This window comes from Nomascus leucogenys, chromosome 9, assembly GCF_006542625.1.
Source record: "Nomascus leucogenys isolate Asia chromosome 9, Asia_NLE_v1, whole genome shotgun sequence".
NCBI lineage: Eukaryota > Metazoa > Chordata > Mammalia > Primates > Hylobatidae > Nomascus > Nomascus leucogenys.
Window position 1 is genome coordinate 4,275,972 of NC_044389.1, and position 17,391 is coordinate 4,293,362.

General features: G+C 35.3%; 1 protein-coding gene across 2 annotated transcripts in view; it reads right to left on the reverse strand.

Moving 5' to 3' along the window:
* Positions 1 to 17,391, reverse strand: part of NBEA (neurobeachin) — a 723,704-nt gene that overhangs the window by 618,172 nt on the left and 88,141 nt on the right. The gene's annotated exons all lie outside the window — the stretch shown is intronic.

The following is a 17,391-nucleotide window of genomic DNA, read 5'->3' on the forward strand; positions in this document are numbered from 1 at the left end:
TAGTAAAATAGAGCAAACTACTGCGTGGGATTCCTGGGTGAGATTCAGGAAAAATTCCTAAAAAGAGGGTTTGTCCTTTAAAAGGGATAATCAACAGAAAATACAGAATTTACTAAGGATAAATTTTAAGACATGAAATTCATTTTTTTGACATTACTAGTCTTACAGACAAAGAGATATAACTGGGGCATAATCTCCATATATAGAGGATGAAGAAATATGAAACTGATACAACTTATAATAAATGTTGAAATAATGAAATGAATGTTAAAAAATAAGTTGAACAGACTATGCAAGGTCTTGTAATGCTTTTTTTTTTTTTAAAGCACAAATGTGAATTGGGTAAAAGAAAGCTGATTTAACAGTAACACATTTGACTTCAGCATTATGGCAAATGAGTCCAAAGTCATACTAGACCTCCCATTTGGTATTTTAAGTACAGTAATAGACAAATACACATAGAATAAAATAACATAATAATACTCTTTTACTCTCTGTTGATCGAATCCCATAGGAACTATTATATTCGCTAAAAGCATCATTCTTAAAAAAGAACACTGTCAAACTGGATATCCTTTTGGTCTAAAGAATGATAAGATTCAGGAATAAAATAATAATCATATACAACGTCTGACAAATTTGAGGTCATTGATTCCTTTGTTCATTCAATAAATAATTTGTTAAGGTCTAGAAGTTACTGTTCTGGAACTAGAATATATGAATGTCCAAGATAAAAACCATGCACTAACAGTGCTAAATTCTAGGAACAAAGATGTATATGTATGTATGCATACATTACTTTATTCTAAAAAATACTGAAGGTGGCTAAAAGTTATACAAAGCATGAAGGAAGACATAAAATATGAGTAGATGAGAAAAGAGGAAACAAAGGAAAAACAAGATTAGGAACAGACACGGAGTAGAATTAGGATCAAGAAGTAGAATTAATTTCCTATTACTGAAAGGTATTCACAAATACTGACAGATGACCACAGAATATGATGTAAATAGGATAAATAGTAATAATACCACCACTTAACCTTACATGGCATTTAGTACTGTTTTAAATGTTTTACATCTATTATGACACTATTATTATCTTCATTTTACAGATAAGGAATCACAGGCACAGAGTTAAAAGTATGTTGAAGAATGTTACAAAATGGGTAGGAGACCCAGGATCCAAATACAAGAACTCTGTCTTCATGCAAGTTCATATAAACATTACAATCTCATTTAAGGATATTTTTAGGAGGGAGATGAGGCAAGATGGCAGAACAGAAAACTCCATAGATCGTCCCCCTAACCCTACCACAAGAACACTAAGTTAACAAACAACTACACAGAAAAAAGCATCTTCGTAAGAGCTAAAAATCACGTGAGCACTCACAGAACCTGGTTTTAACCTCATATCACTGAAAGAGACACTGAAAAGATAGGAAAACAGTTCTGAGTCTCTGACACCACCCCTCCCTGACCCCAGCAGCATGGCTTGGTGCCAAGAGCATCTCTGAGTGCTAGTGAAGGGAGAACAGAGCAATTGTGAGGCACTGAACCTGGTGCCATCTCGTTATAGCATAAAGGAAAACCTGACCAAACTAAGCTGATGTCCACCCACAAGAAGGCATCTCAACCAGCCCTAGCCAGAGGGGAATCAATGATACCAGTGGTCCAAACCTGAGTGCCTGAAAACCTCAGTACCAAAGGCCAGAGTGCTCTTTGTGTCTAAGTAAACTTGAAAGGCAGTCTAGGCCATAAGGACTGCACCTCATAGGTGAGTCCTAGTGCTAAACTAGGCCCAAACACAGTGGACTAAAGTGGCATGGACACACTGAGATACCAGCTGGGGCAGCTAAGGGAATGCTGGCATCACCCCTCCCCTAACCCCATTCTGCACAGCTTGTGGATACAAAAGAAACCCCTTCCTTCCACTTGAGAAGAGGAGAGGGAAGAGTAGGGAGGAGTTTGTCTTGCATCTTGCTTACCAGTTCTGCCACAGAAGAATAGGGCACCCTGAGGTCATGAGGCCCTTGTTCCAGGCTCTAGCTCTGGGATGACATTTCTAGATACACCCTGGGACAGAAGGAAACCCACTGCCTTGAAGGAAAGGACCCAGTCTAGGCAGCATTCACTGAAGAGCCCTTGGGTCCTGAATAACCAGCAGTGATACCAAGGTACTACGTTGAGGGCCTTGGTGAGTTTCTGAGACTTGTTGGCTTCAGGTGAGACTATGCACATTACCAGCTGTGGTGGCTATGGGGCAAAACTCCTTCCGCTTGATAAAAACAGAAGGAAGAGTAAAGGGGACTTTGTCTTGTATCTTAGGTACCAACAACACCACAGTAAGGTAGAGCACCAAGTGGGCTCTTGGGGTCCCCAATTCTAGGACTTGACTCTTGGACAGCATTTCTAGACCTGCCCTGAGCCAAAGGGGAGCCCACTGCCCTGATGGGTGAGTCCAGGCCAGGCAGCATTCGCCACAAGCTGACATAAGAGCCCTTGGTCCTCCAGGGAATGTCGGTGGTACTTTGGCAGTACTCCTCATGGCCAGGAGTGGCAGTGGCTAAGGGGTGAGGCTCCTCAGCCTTTGGAAAGGGGAAAAGTGGAAAAGGGGAAGGACTGTGTCTTGTGGTTGGAGTGCCAGCTCAGCCGCAATACAACAGAATGCCAGTAGATTTCTAAGGTTTCTAAGATTTCTAAGACTCTAGTCCCAGACTTCTATATGGCATCTCTGGACCTGCTAGTGGCCAGGGGGACTTTGCCACCCTGAAGAGAAGGACACAGGCAGAGTTGGCTTTGCTACTTGCTAATTGTAGAGCCCTAGGGCCTTGAGTGAACATAGGCTATAGCCAAGGAGTGATTAAGGCAGGCCTTGGGCAAGACCCAGCACTGTGCTTGCTTCAGGTGTGACCCAGCACAGTCGTGGTGGTGGTCATAGGGGTGCTTGTGTCATACGTCATGCCAGCCCCAGCTTTAGGTGTATCAGAACAGAAAGAGAGAGAGACTCTGTGTGCTTGGGAGAAAGTAAGGGAAGAGAACAAGAGACTCTGCCTGGTAATCTAGAGAATTATCCCAGATCTTGCCCAAGACCATCAAGACAGTGCCTCTACAAGTCTGGAAGAACCACAGTGTCACTGGAAAGCCTGCCCAAGAAGGGTGGCTATAAATAAGCTCAGGCAATGAAGAGTACAACAAATACCTAACTCTTCAATGCCCAGGCACCGGAGAACATCTACTAGCATTAACACCATCCAGAAAAACATGACCTCACCAAATGAACTAAATAAGGCAACAAGAATCAATCCTGGAGAAACAAAGATATGTGTGTGACCTTTCACAGAGAATTCAAAATAGCTGTGTTGACGAAACTCAAAGAAATTCACGATAACACAGAGAAGGCATTCAGAATTCTATCAGATAAATTGAACAAAGATATTTAAATAATTTTTAAAAATCAAGCAGAAATTCTGCAGCTCAAAAATGCAATTGGCATACTTAAGAATGCATCAAGTCCTTTAAGAGCAGACTGGAACAAGCAGAGGAAAGAATTAATCAGCTTGAAGAAAGGCTATTAGAAAACACACAGAGGAGAAAAAAGAATAAAAACCAATGACACATGCCTACATGATCTAGAGAATAGCCTCAAAAGGGCAAATCTAAGAGGTATTGGCCTTAAAAAGGAGGGAGAGAAACAGATAGATGTAGAAAGTTTATTTTGAGTAAACCTTCAAATAACAAAGAACTACCCAAACCTAGAGAAAACATCCAAGTACAAGAAGGTGATAGAACACCAAAAAGATTTAACCCAAAGAAGACTACCTCAAGATATTTTCTAATCAAACGCCCAAAGGTCAAGAATAAAGTAAGAATCCTAAAAGCTGCAAGAGAAAAGAAAGAAGAACATACAAAGGAGCTCCAATACATCTGGCAGCAGACTTTTCAGTGAAAACTGTATATGCCAGGAGTCAGTGGCAGGACATATTTAAATTGCTGAGGGAAAAATCCTTTTACCCTAGAATAGTATATCCAGTGAAAATATCCTTCAAACATGAAGAGGAAATAAAGACTTTACCAAACAAATATAAAGCTAAGGGATTTCATCAACACCAGACCTGTCCTACAAGAAATGCTAAAGGGGGTATTTCAATCAGAAAGAAAACAGCATTAATGAGCAATAAATGATCACCTGAAAATACGAAACTTACCGGTAATGTAAGTACACAGAAAAACACAGAATATTATAACACTGTTACTGTGGTTTGCAAACTACTCTTACCCTAAGTAGAAAGACTAAATAATGAACCAAACAAAAATAATAACTACAACAACTTTTCAAGACATAGGCAGCATAATGAGATATAAACAGACAAAAAGTTAAAAAGCGAGAAAATGAAGTTAAGGCAAGTTTTTTACTAGTTTTCTTTTTGCTTGTTTGTTTGCTTATGCAAATAGTGTTATCAGGTTAAAATAATGAATGATAAGATAGGATTTGCAAGGCTCATGGTAACCTCAAACCAAAAAATATACAATGGACACACAAAAAAATAAAAATCAAGAAACTAAATCACCAGAGAAAATCATCTTCACTAGAGGACAGAAATGTAAGAAAGAAGATCACAAAACAACCAGAAAACCAAAAACAAAATGGCAAGAGTACAACCTTACTTAATAATAACATTGAATGTAAATACACTAAATTCGCCAAACAAAAGACACAGACTAAATGGATGAAAAAGCAAGACCTATCGGTCTGTTGCATAAAAGAAACACACTTCACCTATAAAGACACACAAAGACTGAAAATAAACAGATGGAAAAAGATATCCCATGCCAAAGAAAACCAAAAAAAGAGCAGAAGTCAATATACTTATATCAGACAAAAGAGATTTCAAGACAAAAACTATAAAAACAGTCAAAGAAGGTCACTATATAAAGATAAGGGTGTCAATTAAGCAAGAGGATATAACAATTTCAATATATATGCCCCCAACACTGGAGCACCCAAGACATATAAAGGAAATATTATTACAGCTAAAGACAGATATAGGTTCCAATACCATAATATCTGGAGACTTCAAAACCTCACTTTCAGCACTGGACACATCTTCAGGAAAAAAATAAACAAAGAAACATCAGAATTCATCTGCACTACAGACCAAATTGAGCTAATAGATATTTACAGAACATTTCATCCAGGAGCTGCAGAATACACATTCTCTTCCTCAGCACATGGATCAGCTGAAAAGACAGACCATATGTTAGGTCACAAAACAAATCTTGAGACATTCCAAAAAAAATGAAATAATATAAAGCATCTTCTCTGATAATGGAATAAAATTAGAAACACCTAGAGAAATTTCAGAAACTATACAAATACATGGAAATTAAACAATATGCTCCTGAATGACAAGTGGGTCAATGAAGAATTAAGAAGGAAACTGAAAATTTTCTTGAAACAAATAATAATAGAAACACAACATGCCAAAACCTATGGGATACAACAAAAGCAGTACTAAGAAGGATGTTTGTAAGTGCCAATATCAAAAAAGAGGAAGAATATCAAATAGACAATCAAATGCTGCATCTTAAAGAACTAAATGATCAAGAGCACACCAAATCCAAAATTAGTAGAAGAAAAGAAATAATAAAGATCAGAGCAGAAATAAATAAAACTGAAATGAAGAAAACAATACAAAAGATCAATGAAACAAAAAGTTCATTTTTTGGAAAGCTAAACAAAATTGACAAATCTTTAGCCAGACTAAGAGAGAGGATCCAAATAAATAAAATCAGAAATAAAAAAGGAGACATTACAACTGATACTCCAAAAATTCAAAGGATCATTAGTGGCTACTGTGAGCAACCACACGCAAATTATTTGGAAAATCTAGAAGAAATGGATGAATTGCTCCACACATACAAGTACCAAGATTGAACCAGGAAGAAATCCAAAATCTGAACAGACTAATAACAAGCTACAAGACTGAAGTTGTAATAAAAGTCTCCCAGTAAAGAAAAGCCCGGGAAATGATAGCTTCACTGCTGAATTCTAACCAAATATTTAAAGAACTAATATTAATCCTACTCAAACTATTCTGAAAAATAGAGGAGAAGGGCATACTTCCAAATAGAGGAGGAAGGACTACTTCCAAACTCATTCTATGAGGCCAGTATTACCCTGATACCAAAACCAGTCACAGACACATAAAAAATAAAATAAAAAAAGAAAGAAAACTACAGACCAATACCTCTGATGAATATTGATGCAAAAATCCTCAACAGAAAACACAGCAAACCAAATTCAACAATACATTAGAAAGATCATTCATCATGATCAAGTGGGATTTATCCCTGGGATGCAAGGATGGTTCAACATATACAAATCAATCAATCTGATACATCATATCAGCAGAATGAAGAAAAACCACAAGATCATTTCAATTGATGCTAAAGAAGCATTTGATAAAATTCAACATCCCTTCATGACAAAAACTCTCAAAAAACTAAGGACAGAGGGAACATACCTCAACATAACAAAAAGCATACACTACAGACCCAAAGCTAGTATCACACTGAATGGAGAAAAACTGAAAGCCATTTCTCTAAGATCTGGAACACGATATGGATACCCACTGTTAACACTGTTATTCAACATAGTCCTGGAAGTCCCAGTTAGCATAATTATACAAGAGAAAGCTAGAAAAGATATCCAAATGGGAAAGGAAGAAGTCAAATTATCCTTGTTTGCAGATGATGCAATCTTATACCTGAAAAAACCTAAAGATTTCACAAGAAAACTATTAGAATAATAAATTCAGTAAAGTTACAGAATACAAAATCAACATACAAAAATCAGTAGCATTCCTATATGCCAACAGTGAACAATGTGAAAAAGAAATTTAAAAAGTAATCCCATTTACAACAGCCACACATAAAATTAAATACCTAGGAGTTAATGTACTCCAAGAAGTGAAAGGTCGCTATAATGAAAACTATAAAATACTGATGAAATATATTGAAGAGGACACCCAAAATAGAAAAATATTACATGTTCACGGATGGAAAGAATCGATATTGTTAAAATATCCACACTATCCAAAGCAATCTATAGATTCAATGCAATCCCTATCAAAATACCAATGACACCCTTCAGAGAAATAGATAAAACAATGCTCAAATTTATATGGAATCACAAAAGACCTAGAATAGCCAAAGCTATCATAAGCAAAAAGAACAAAACTGGAGAAATCACATTACCTGACTTCAAATTATATTACAGAGCTATAGTAACCAAAACAGCACGGTACTGGCATAAAAACAGACACAGAGACCAATGTAACTATAGAATAGAGAACCCAGAAACAAATCCACATGCCTACAGTGAACTCATTTTTCACAAAGGTGCCTAGAACATACACTGGGGGAAAGACAATCTCTTCAATAAATGATGCTGAGTAAACTGGATATCTGTATGCAGAAGAATGAAACTAAACCCCTATCTCTCATGATATACAAAAATCAAATCAAAGTGGATTAAAGACTTAAATCTCAGACCTTAAACCATGAAACTACTATAAAAACACACTGAGGAAAATTTCCAGGACACTGGTCTGAGCAAAAATTTCTCCAGCAATACCCCACAAGCACAGGCAACCAAAGCAAACATGAATAAATGGAATCACATCAAGTTAAAAAGCTTCTGTGCAGCACAGGAAAGAATCAACAAAGGAAGAGACAACCCAGAGAATGGGAGAAAATATTTGCAAACTACCCATCTGACAACGGATTAATAACCAGAATACATATGGAGCTCAAGCAACTCTATAGGAAAAATATCTAATAATCTGAACCAAGACGAGGAAAAGATTTAAATAGCAATTTCTCAAAAGAAGATATACAAATGGCAAAGGGGCATATGAAAGGTGCTCAACATCACTGATCATCAGGGAAATTCAAATCAAAACTACAATGAGATATCATCTCACCCCAGTTAAAAATGTCTTATATTCAAAAGACAGGCATAATAAACACTGTCAAAAATGTGAAGAAAAGGGAACACTTGTACACTATGACTGGGAATGTAAATTAGTACAACCGCTGTGGACAACAGTTTGGACATTCCTCAAAAAACTAAAAATTGAGCTACCATAGGATCCAGCAATCCTACTGCTGAGCACATACCCAAAAGAAAGGAAATCACAATATCGAAGAGATATCTGCACTCCTGTGTTTGTTGCAGCAGTGTTTACAATGGCTAAGATTTGGAAGCAATCTAAGTGTCTAACAACAAATGAATGGATGAAGAAAATGTGGTACATATACACAATGGAGGACTATTCAGCCATAAAAAAGAATGAGATCCAGTTATTTGCAACAACAAGGATGGAGTTGGAGATTATTATGTTAAATGAAATAAGCCAGGCACAGAAAGACAAACATCGCATGTTCTCACCTATTTGTCAGATCTAAAATTCAACTCAAGGACATAGAGAGCAGACGGATGGATATCAGAAGCTGGAAAGGGTAGTGTGTAGGTGGGGCTGCTTTATGGGTACCAAAAATATAGTTAGTAAGAATCAATAAGACCTACTATTTTATAGCACAACAGGTGACTGCAGTCAATAATAACTTAACTGTACATTTCAAAATAACATAAAGAGTATAACTGGATTGTTAGCAACTCAATGGATAAAAGCTTGAGAGGATGGAGACCCCATTCTTCATGACATGCTTATTTCACATTGCATGTCTCAAAACATCTCATGTACCCCATAAATACAGATACACCTACCAGAATTTTTTTAATTTAGTAAAAAAAGAATATCTTTAAAGTCTTCTAAAATTAACAATTTTTGGAAACATTTGTCTCAAATTTTGAAATATTACATTATGCATATGTTTTTCAGTAAAACAGAGACAAAAGGTATAAGCAACTAGCCCCTCTGCGAAATTCTGCCCTTTGACTGACCTAGATATTGTCTCTAGTTAATAGCTAGTTTCACTTTTCATATGAAACAACTTCAACTCCTTCTACTATTTCGGGCTTACTAATGAAAATACCTACAACAGTGATTAAGAGATGGGCTGTGAATTCAAACTTCCTGGATTCAGATTCTAACTCTACCACTCACTAGCTGTGTGTCTTTAAAGAAGGCATTTCTTTCCTTTTTTTTTTTTTTTATGAGACAAGATCTCACTATGTTAAACAGGCTGGTCTCAAACTCCTGGCCTCAAGCAATCATCCCATCTCTGTCTCCCAAAGTGCTGGGATTACAGGTGTGAGCCACAACACTCAGCCTATAAAACCATTTCTCTAAGCTTCGTTACTTCATCTACAAAATGCGAATATAAGTTCCTGTCTAAAAGACACCAAAAGCAATAGCAACAAAAGCAAAAATTGACAGGTGAGATGTAATTAAACTTAAGAGCTTCTGCATAGCAAAAGAAACTATCAATGGAGTAAAGAGACAACCTACAGAATATAAGAAAACATTTTCAAACTATGCATCTGACAAAGGTCTCATATCCAGAATCTATAAGGAACTTAAATTTACAAGAGAAAAACAACCCCACTAAAAAATGGGCAAAGGACATGAACAGACACTTTTCAAAAGAAGACATAAGTGTGGCCAATGAGCTTATGAATAAAAAGCTCAATAAAACTGATCATTAGAGAAATGCAAATCAAAATAACAATGAGATACCATATCATACCAGTCAGAATGGCTGTTATTAAAAAGCCAAAAATAACAGGTGCTGGTGAAGTTGCAAAGAAAGGAGAACACTTACGTGCTGTTGGTGGGAGTGTAAATTAGTTCTACCATTGTGGAAAGCAGTATAGCGATTCCTCAAACAGCTAAAAGCAAAACTACTTTTCAATCCAGCAATCCCATTACTGGGTATATATCCAGAGGAATACAAATTATTCTACCATGAAAACACATGCGTGTAAATGTTCACTGTAGTACTATTCACAATAGTAATGGCATGGAATCAACCTAAATGCCCATCAATGACAGACTGGATAAAGAAAACGTGGTACATATACAAGATGGAATACTATGCAGCCATAAAAAGGAACGATACCATGTCTCTTGTGGAGATATGGATGGAGCTGGAGGCTAATTATCCTTAGCAAACTAATGCAGGAACAGAAAACCAAATACCACATGTTCTCACTTATAAGTGGGAGATAAATAATTAAAACTTACTAGCATAAAGAAGGAAATAACAGATACTGGGTTCTATTTGAAGGTGGAGGGTGGGAGGACGGAGAGAAGCAAAAAAGATAACTATTGGATACTGGGCTTAATACATACCTGAGTGATTAAATAATCTGTACAGCACACCCCCATGACATGAGTTTACCTATGTAACAAACCTTCACATGTACCTACAAACCTAAAAAAAAAGTTCCTGTCTAATAGAATTGTTGGGAGCATTAAATGAGATAATTGAGTTAAATACTTAGGCACAATGGGAGACATACAGTTAGCATTCAGTTAAGGTTAGCAATTATCAGTTCTCTAACCACCCCAGCTTCCAGCTATTAAAAAAAAAAAAAGAAAAAAAGTAGTCACCAATCGAATACCTCTGAAGTATCATGAAATTCAGCAAGCTTAAGTCTTATGTTTCCAGCAAAATCAAATTTATTGTGGATCATGCACTCTGTTAGATACTACTTCGACATTTACTGAATCCAACTCGAACATCACTTTTTTACCATACCATTGTCTTACTATAAAAATCCTTTTTGTTCATTATCATGAGCCCAACTGACTTCAGTCTGTCACTTCTGTGAATCTTGTACACTAGTGATTGGTAACTCAGAAAAGGTTCTCAAGAAATAAACCATATAAAAACAAAAGGTTGGAAAATCAACAATATGGACACTTACTGATTGAACCAATAGAAGCAGATAATGAGGTTTATGCCTATGGGCCTCTGTATAAATTTGCAGAATAAAGGGTATACACTTGAATTGTAGAGTATTGGAGAATTTTTTTAGATGAGTCTCCTAAACCAGTTGTAACTGCTTTAGCAGAGTCTGGTATAGCCAAATAATTACATATGTAAATAGTAGAGATGGGCTCATTGCAGGGGTGCTGGGGGAGTCTGCTGTGAAAGGAATTAACAATTAATATATGTAATTCTAACAATCAGGCTCTGTTATGTGAAGCCTGAGTGTACATCTTTCGCAGCCAAAGACACAATGCCCCTTTCTAAGTATCATTTAGCTCTCTGATTTCATTGCCGGAAGCAGTAAAAATATTTACTACAGATGTTGTAATGGGCCTATGCTTTCTACAGTGAGATGGTTTTATAACCTTTATTGTTAACTTTTAATACATTCGTGTTAAAGAGGCTAACTGCTGAATGAAAATATCATCCCAAGATTAGGAAAATATTTATTTGCTTGTAATGAGTTGCTTATTAGCAACTAAAGCATATAATAAGTAAAAAGAGTTGACCTTCATTATTTAAACAATTCTTTAACGATCCTATGAAGAACTACAGTGAGGCTTCACTATCCTCATAGAAACTGAAGATAAGTGAGGTTAAGCAACAAGACTAAGGTCACACGTAAGTAAGCAGCAGATCCAGGATCCTAATATAGACTACAAAATGCACTTAATCACTTGCTACAAAGTCAGAGGTGTAGATTTAAGAAAGAAAGAGAGAGGGGATATTTACAAAAGCTCTGTGAAGAGTAAAATGAGGAAACAATGATTTTTGTGGGTAAGAAATGAAACATCTACACGTAGTAGACCATAATTTAAAAGAATTTGTTAAAGTTAAAAGCAAGAAAGAAGATTTTGAAGGTTCAAATATAAGAAAATCAAATAAACATACTTTAAAAACACGTAAGAAAACATCTTAAAAGGCAAAGGAAATGATGTAGCAAAGCCGAAAAAGCTAAATAAAAAACAAAGCTAAATACTAAAAATCTGTTCTTTGAAAAGATGTGTCAAATCACTATGGCCATACATAAAAGAGAAGGATAAACTAGTTGAGACATCCTACAAATCTGAATGCATCTTTGTGATATTCTATTTGCACAGTTAACGGTGTTCTTTTCCTCTAGGCCTTCTAAAAATTCTAAAAGGTACTACTGCTGTTAGAGAAGTGGTCCACAATGATGCTTGCTACTCAAGAATCAGTCTTAAGTGAATTTGTGTAAAATAAATATCACAGCTGAGCTTTTTAAACTGCAGTAACTTTTATTTACATAAAGTAAATAAACTTTACTGAATAAAAATTTTGAAATACAAAATGCTGACTTGGAAACATGTTGTCTTCTAAGAGCACTGAGGTTTATAAATACTAGCAATTTAAGTACCTTTTGTGTATGTTTTAGGTATAGAGTGAGTCTTTAAATATCTTGATCTGAAATCTTAGATTATTAGGATCATATGCAATAATTCAATGTTCATTATTTAAATCAAAGTGAACAATTGTTAAACTGCTGGATTTCTTTGCAATTTGTTATTTTGGATAAACTCTAAAATGGTAACACTTTTCAGAAAGCCCAAATTAACTCCCAGCCTCAGTTTTTTCTAATTCCCAGCTACTGCCATAAGGAAAGTTTCTACAAAACCATCCCTCACTTCATAGAAAATCCTTTATATATGTTACTCCCTATGCATGATACAGGGTTCCCTCTCAAACCTTGGATTTGTTAACTTCCATTAAATCTACAAATATCGATTTAGATACCACTTAATCCAGAAACTCTTCCCAGTACCCACAAAGATGGTTTTTCTTGGACTCCCATTACAGCCATCCACATCACAGCAGTGGTGTTATAGACTAAATGTCTATATATCATTATATAAACACATATATATATATATGTGTTATATATCATATATAACACATACTGTTATAGACTAAATGTTTGTGCCCTCAACAGTCAAGTAGACAAGAAAAGTTTCTGAGAAAATTGTCCTCTCACCATTGCTGTAACTGAACAAAGGAATATGAATAAGCAGAAACAAAAAGAAAGAAGCCCAATACTACACAGTCTTAATTATTAAAAATTTATAACTTTTAATAATATAGTCCATACAATGGAATATTATTCAGCCATAAAAAGGAATGAAGTTCTCATACATGCTACAGCATGGATTAATCTTGAAACATTATGCTAAGTGAAATAAACCAGACACAAAAAGGCAAATATATGACTCCAATTACATGAAATATCTAAAACAGGCCAAGTTCACAGAGAAAGAAAGTATACTAGAGTTACCAAAGATGAGGAAGGGGGAAATGTGGGGGTATTGCCTAATGAATATAAAGGTTCTGTTGGGGGTGATGAAAAAGTTTTGAATGCAGACAGTGTTGATAGTTGTACAACCACTGCTATTCAACACAGTACTGGAATTTCTTTGCAGAGTAATAAGGCAAACAAAAGAAATAAAAGATATAGAGATCTAAAAGGAAGAAATAAAACTGTCCCATCTGCATATGACATGAATGCCTAAAGAAAACACCAAGGAATCTAGGAAAACATCTCTGTAACCATTCAGTGAGTTCAGCTAGGTAACAGGATCAACATATAAAAGTCTATTCTATTTCTATATACTATCAGTGAACATGTGGAAACAGAAATTTTAAAATACCATTTACAGTCACTAAAAAATAAATTGTCTATGTAAATTTAACAAACTATGTACAAGACTATCATTCTTAACAACAAATCACTGATGAAAGAAATCAAAGACCTAAATAAATATAGAAACATACTATGTTCATGGAATATTCAACATAATAAAGATATCGACTCTCCTCAAATTAACATATCAGTTTAATGCATTTTCTATAAATCCCGGAAATATTTTTAGTAGATGTAAACAAGATAATTCTGAACTTTATATGAAAGGCAAAGGAATTATAGTATCTTAAATTTTTTCTTGAACAAACAAAAATAAAGGAGGAATCACTCTCTAATTTTAAGACTTGCTATATAGCTATAATAATTCAAGACTGTGTAGCACTGGTGAGTTGACAGACACATAGATCATGAAGCATAAGCGAGAACCAAGAAATAGCTCTAAATGATTATCAATAAGTTATTCTGACGAAAGATACAAAAGCAATTCAATGGAGGATGAACAACCTTTTTAGCAAACAATGTCAGAGCAACTGGTTATCAACAGGCCAAAAAACATGAACCTCCACCTATATTTCATATCTTTTGTAAAAATTAACTCATAATTAATCATAGTTTAAATGTAAAATATAAAACTTTTAGAGGATAACATAGCAGAAAATATTCAGGACCTAGAGCTTGGCTAAAAGTTTTTAGAGATGACCCCAAAAGCAGGATCCATTCAAGATAACGTTAATAAATTAGGCTTCATAAAAATAAAAACTTTCGCTCTGAGAAATATCATGTTAAAAAGTTGAAAAGATGAGCTACAGACTGGAAGAAAGTATTTGTAAACCATATATCTGATAAAGGACTCATCTAGAATGTAACAGAATTCAACAGTAAAGAAGCTGGCCATTGAATCAGAAAATGGGCAGAAAACATGAAGAGGCATTTGATCAAAGAGGATCTATGGATGGCACAAAGAGTTATCCCTGCATATATATCAGAACAGTTAAAACAGAAAACAGTAGTAACACCAAGTGCTGGTGTGGATGCAAAAAAAGAAAAAAAAAGTGGATCTGTCATAAATTGCTTGTAAGGATATAAAATGGTACAATCACTCTGAAAATAGTTTGGCAGTATATTACAAAACTAAACATACAGTTAGCATATTATCAAGTAATTTCACTACTGGGAATTTATCCCAGGGAAGCAGAAACATAGCTACAACAAAACCTGTACATAATTGTTAATAGCAGCTTTATTTGTAATAGCCATAAAGTAGAAACAACTAAATGCCCTCCCAAAAAGTACATGGCTAAATGAACTGTGGAAAGTCCATACCATGGAATACTACTCAGCAATAAAAAGGAACAAACTGTCAATACACACAACAACCTGGATAAATATCACAGACATTATGTTGAGTGAAGAAAATCAGTCTCCTAAGATCAGATAAAATACGATTCTATTTATGTAACATTCTCTAAATGACAACATAATAAACACAGAAAAGAGCGTAGTAGTTACCAAGAGTTAGGGTTATGAGGGTAAGAGGATGGGTGTGACTATATTTGTAGTAATAGAATACTTCTCTGTCTTGGCATTTTAGGTAGGTAATTGTCAAAACATCAGCTAACCACCAAAGTAGCAGATATACTGAGTTTAATATATTATTAATGTTAATTGTATCTGTTTCTTTTGATTTTTAAATATGGCTACTAGAAAATTTAAAACTATGTCTGGCTCATTTTATATTTCTATTGGTAGCGCTTTTTTAGAAGCTAACAATCTAGCTGGCCAATTGAAAGAATATATAAAACAATTATGGAACAATCATTTGCTAAAATGTATTAACCAACAGTTCAGAAACAAAACAGGATAGTACAATAGCAGTCCAATAAAATACATCTTCATGAAAAGATGAGATTTGCAATGGGTATGGATAACTATGAAAGATATTGCTATGCATCTGAAAACAGAAAGGGCCCTGTACTACAGAAAAAACTAAAATATATAAAATATAAAAAACAGTGAACACGCTAGCTAAACAAAGCAGGGAACAGTCAGAAAACAGAAAGCAGAGAAATACAGTGAGATTACAAAGAGGCTCTGTATTAGTCTGTTCTCACACTGCTATGAAGAAATACCTGAGACTGGGTAATTTATAAAGAAAAGAGGTTTAATTGACTCACCGTTCCACATGGCTGGGGAGGCCTCAGGAAACTTACACTTATGGCAGAAGGCATCTCTTCACAAGGCAGCAGGAGACAGAATGAGTGCAAGCAGGGGAAATGCCAGATGCTTATGAAACCATCAGATCTCATAAGACTCACTCACTATCATGAGAACAGCATGGAGGAAACTGCCCCCATGATTCAATTATCTCCACCTGGTCCTGTCCTTGACATGTGGAGATTATTACAATTCAAGGTGAGACTTGGGTTGGGACACAGAGCCAAATTTTATCACACTTCAAGAAAAAAAATCAAAATGCAAAAGAATTTGTTCACTTAGAATGGGAATAAGGAGCTAATTAAAATTTTTTCCAAACAACTCAGCATGTATGTAAAACAGATTAAAACAGAAAAGAACCTCTCATTGATCATTAGAATAACCTAATATAATAACCTGAGTCTGTAAAAAACAAAATGAGGATGGAGAAGAAAATCTAAGCGATAGCAAAATAAACTAGTGAGAGACAAGTGAGACTAGTAAGAGAGACAAGTGAGACCAGTGAGAGATAAAAGGATGAGACATCTCTTTTATTCATCACTCTCCCACTAGAGCTCTTAGTCTAAAACAAAGACGTCACAGGCATTAAAAAAAAAGAAGAAAACCAGAGGCATTACACTATTCAACTTCAAACCGTACTACAAGGCAACAGTAACCAGGTACTCATACACAAACAGACACACAGACCAATGGAACAGGTTAGACAACCCAGAAATAAAGCCACACATCTACAACCATCTGATCTTCAACAAAGTCAACATTAACAAACAATGAGGAAAGGACTCCCTAACTCAATAAATGGTGCTGGGGTAACTGACTAAACATATACAGAAGATTGAAACTGGACCCCTTCTTTTCACCATACACAAAAATCAACTCAAGACTTAAATGTAAGGCCTAAAACTATAAAAGCCCTAGAAGAAAATCTAAGAAATAGCCTTCTAGACATAAGCCTTGGTAAAGATTTCAAGATGATGTCTCCAAAAGCAATTGTAACAAAAACAAAAATAATCAAGTGGGACTTAATTAAACTAAAGAGCTTCTGCACAGCAAAAGAAACTATCAACAAAATAAGCAGACAACCTAAAGAATGAGAGAAAATATTTGCAAACTATGCATCCTACAAGAAGTCTAGTATCTAGAATCTGTAACAAACATAAACAAATCAACAACTAAAAAACAACCCCACTAAGAAATGGGCAAAGGACACAAACAGACACTTCTCAAAAGAAGACATACATGAGGCCAACAAGTATATTTGCTCAGCATAACTAATCATCAGAGAAATGCAAATCAAAATCACAATGAGGTAAGATCTCACATCAGTCAGAATGGCTACTAAACAAAAATCAGCAAATAATAGATGTTAGCAAGGTTGTGGAGAAAAGGAAATGTTTATACACTGCTGGTGGGATGTAAATTAGTTCAGCTACTGTGGAAAGCAGTTTGGCGATTTCCCAAAGGACTTAAAACAAAACTACTTTTATTTTATTTTATTTTATTTTATTTTATTTATTTTAAGACAGAGTCTCGCTCTGTCACTCAGGCTGGAGTGCAGT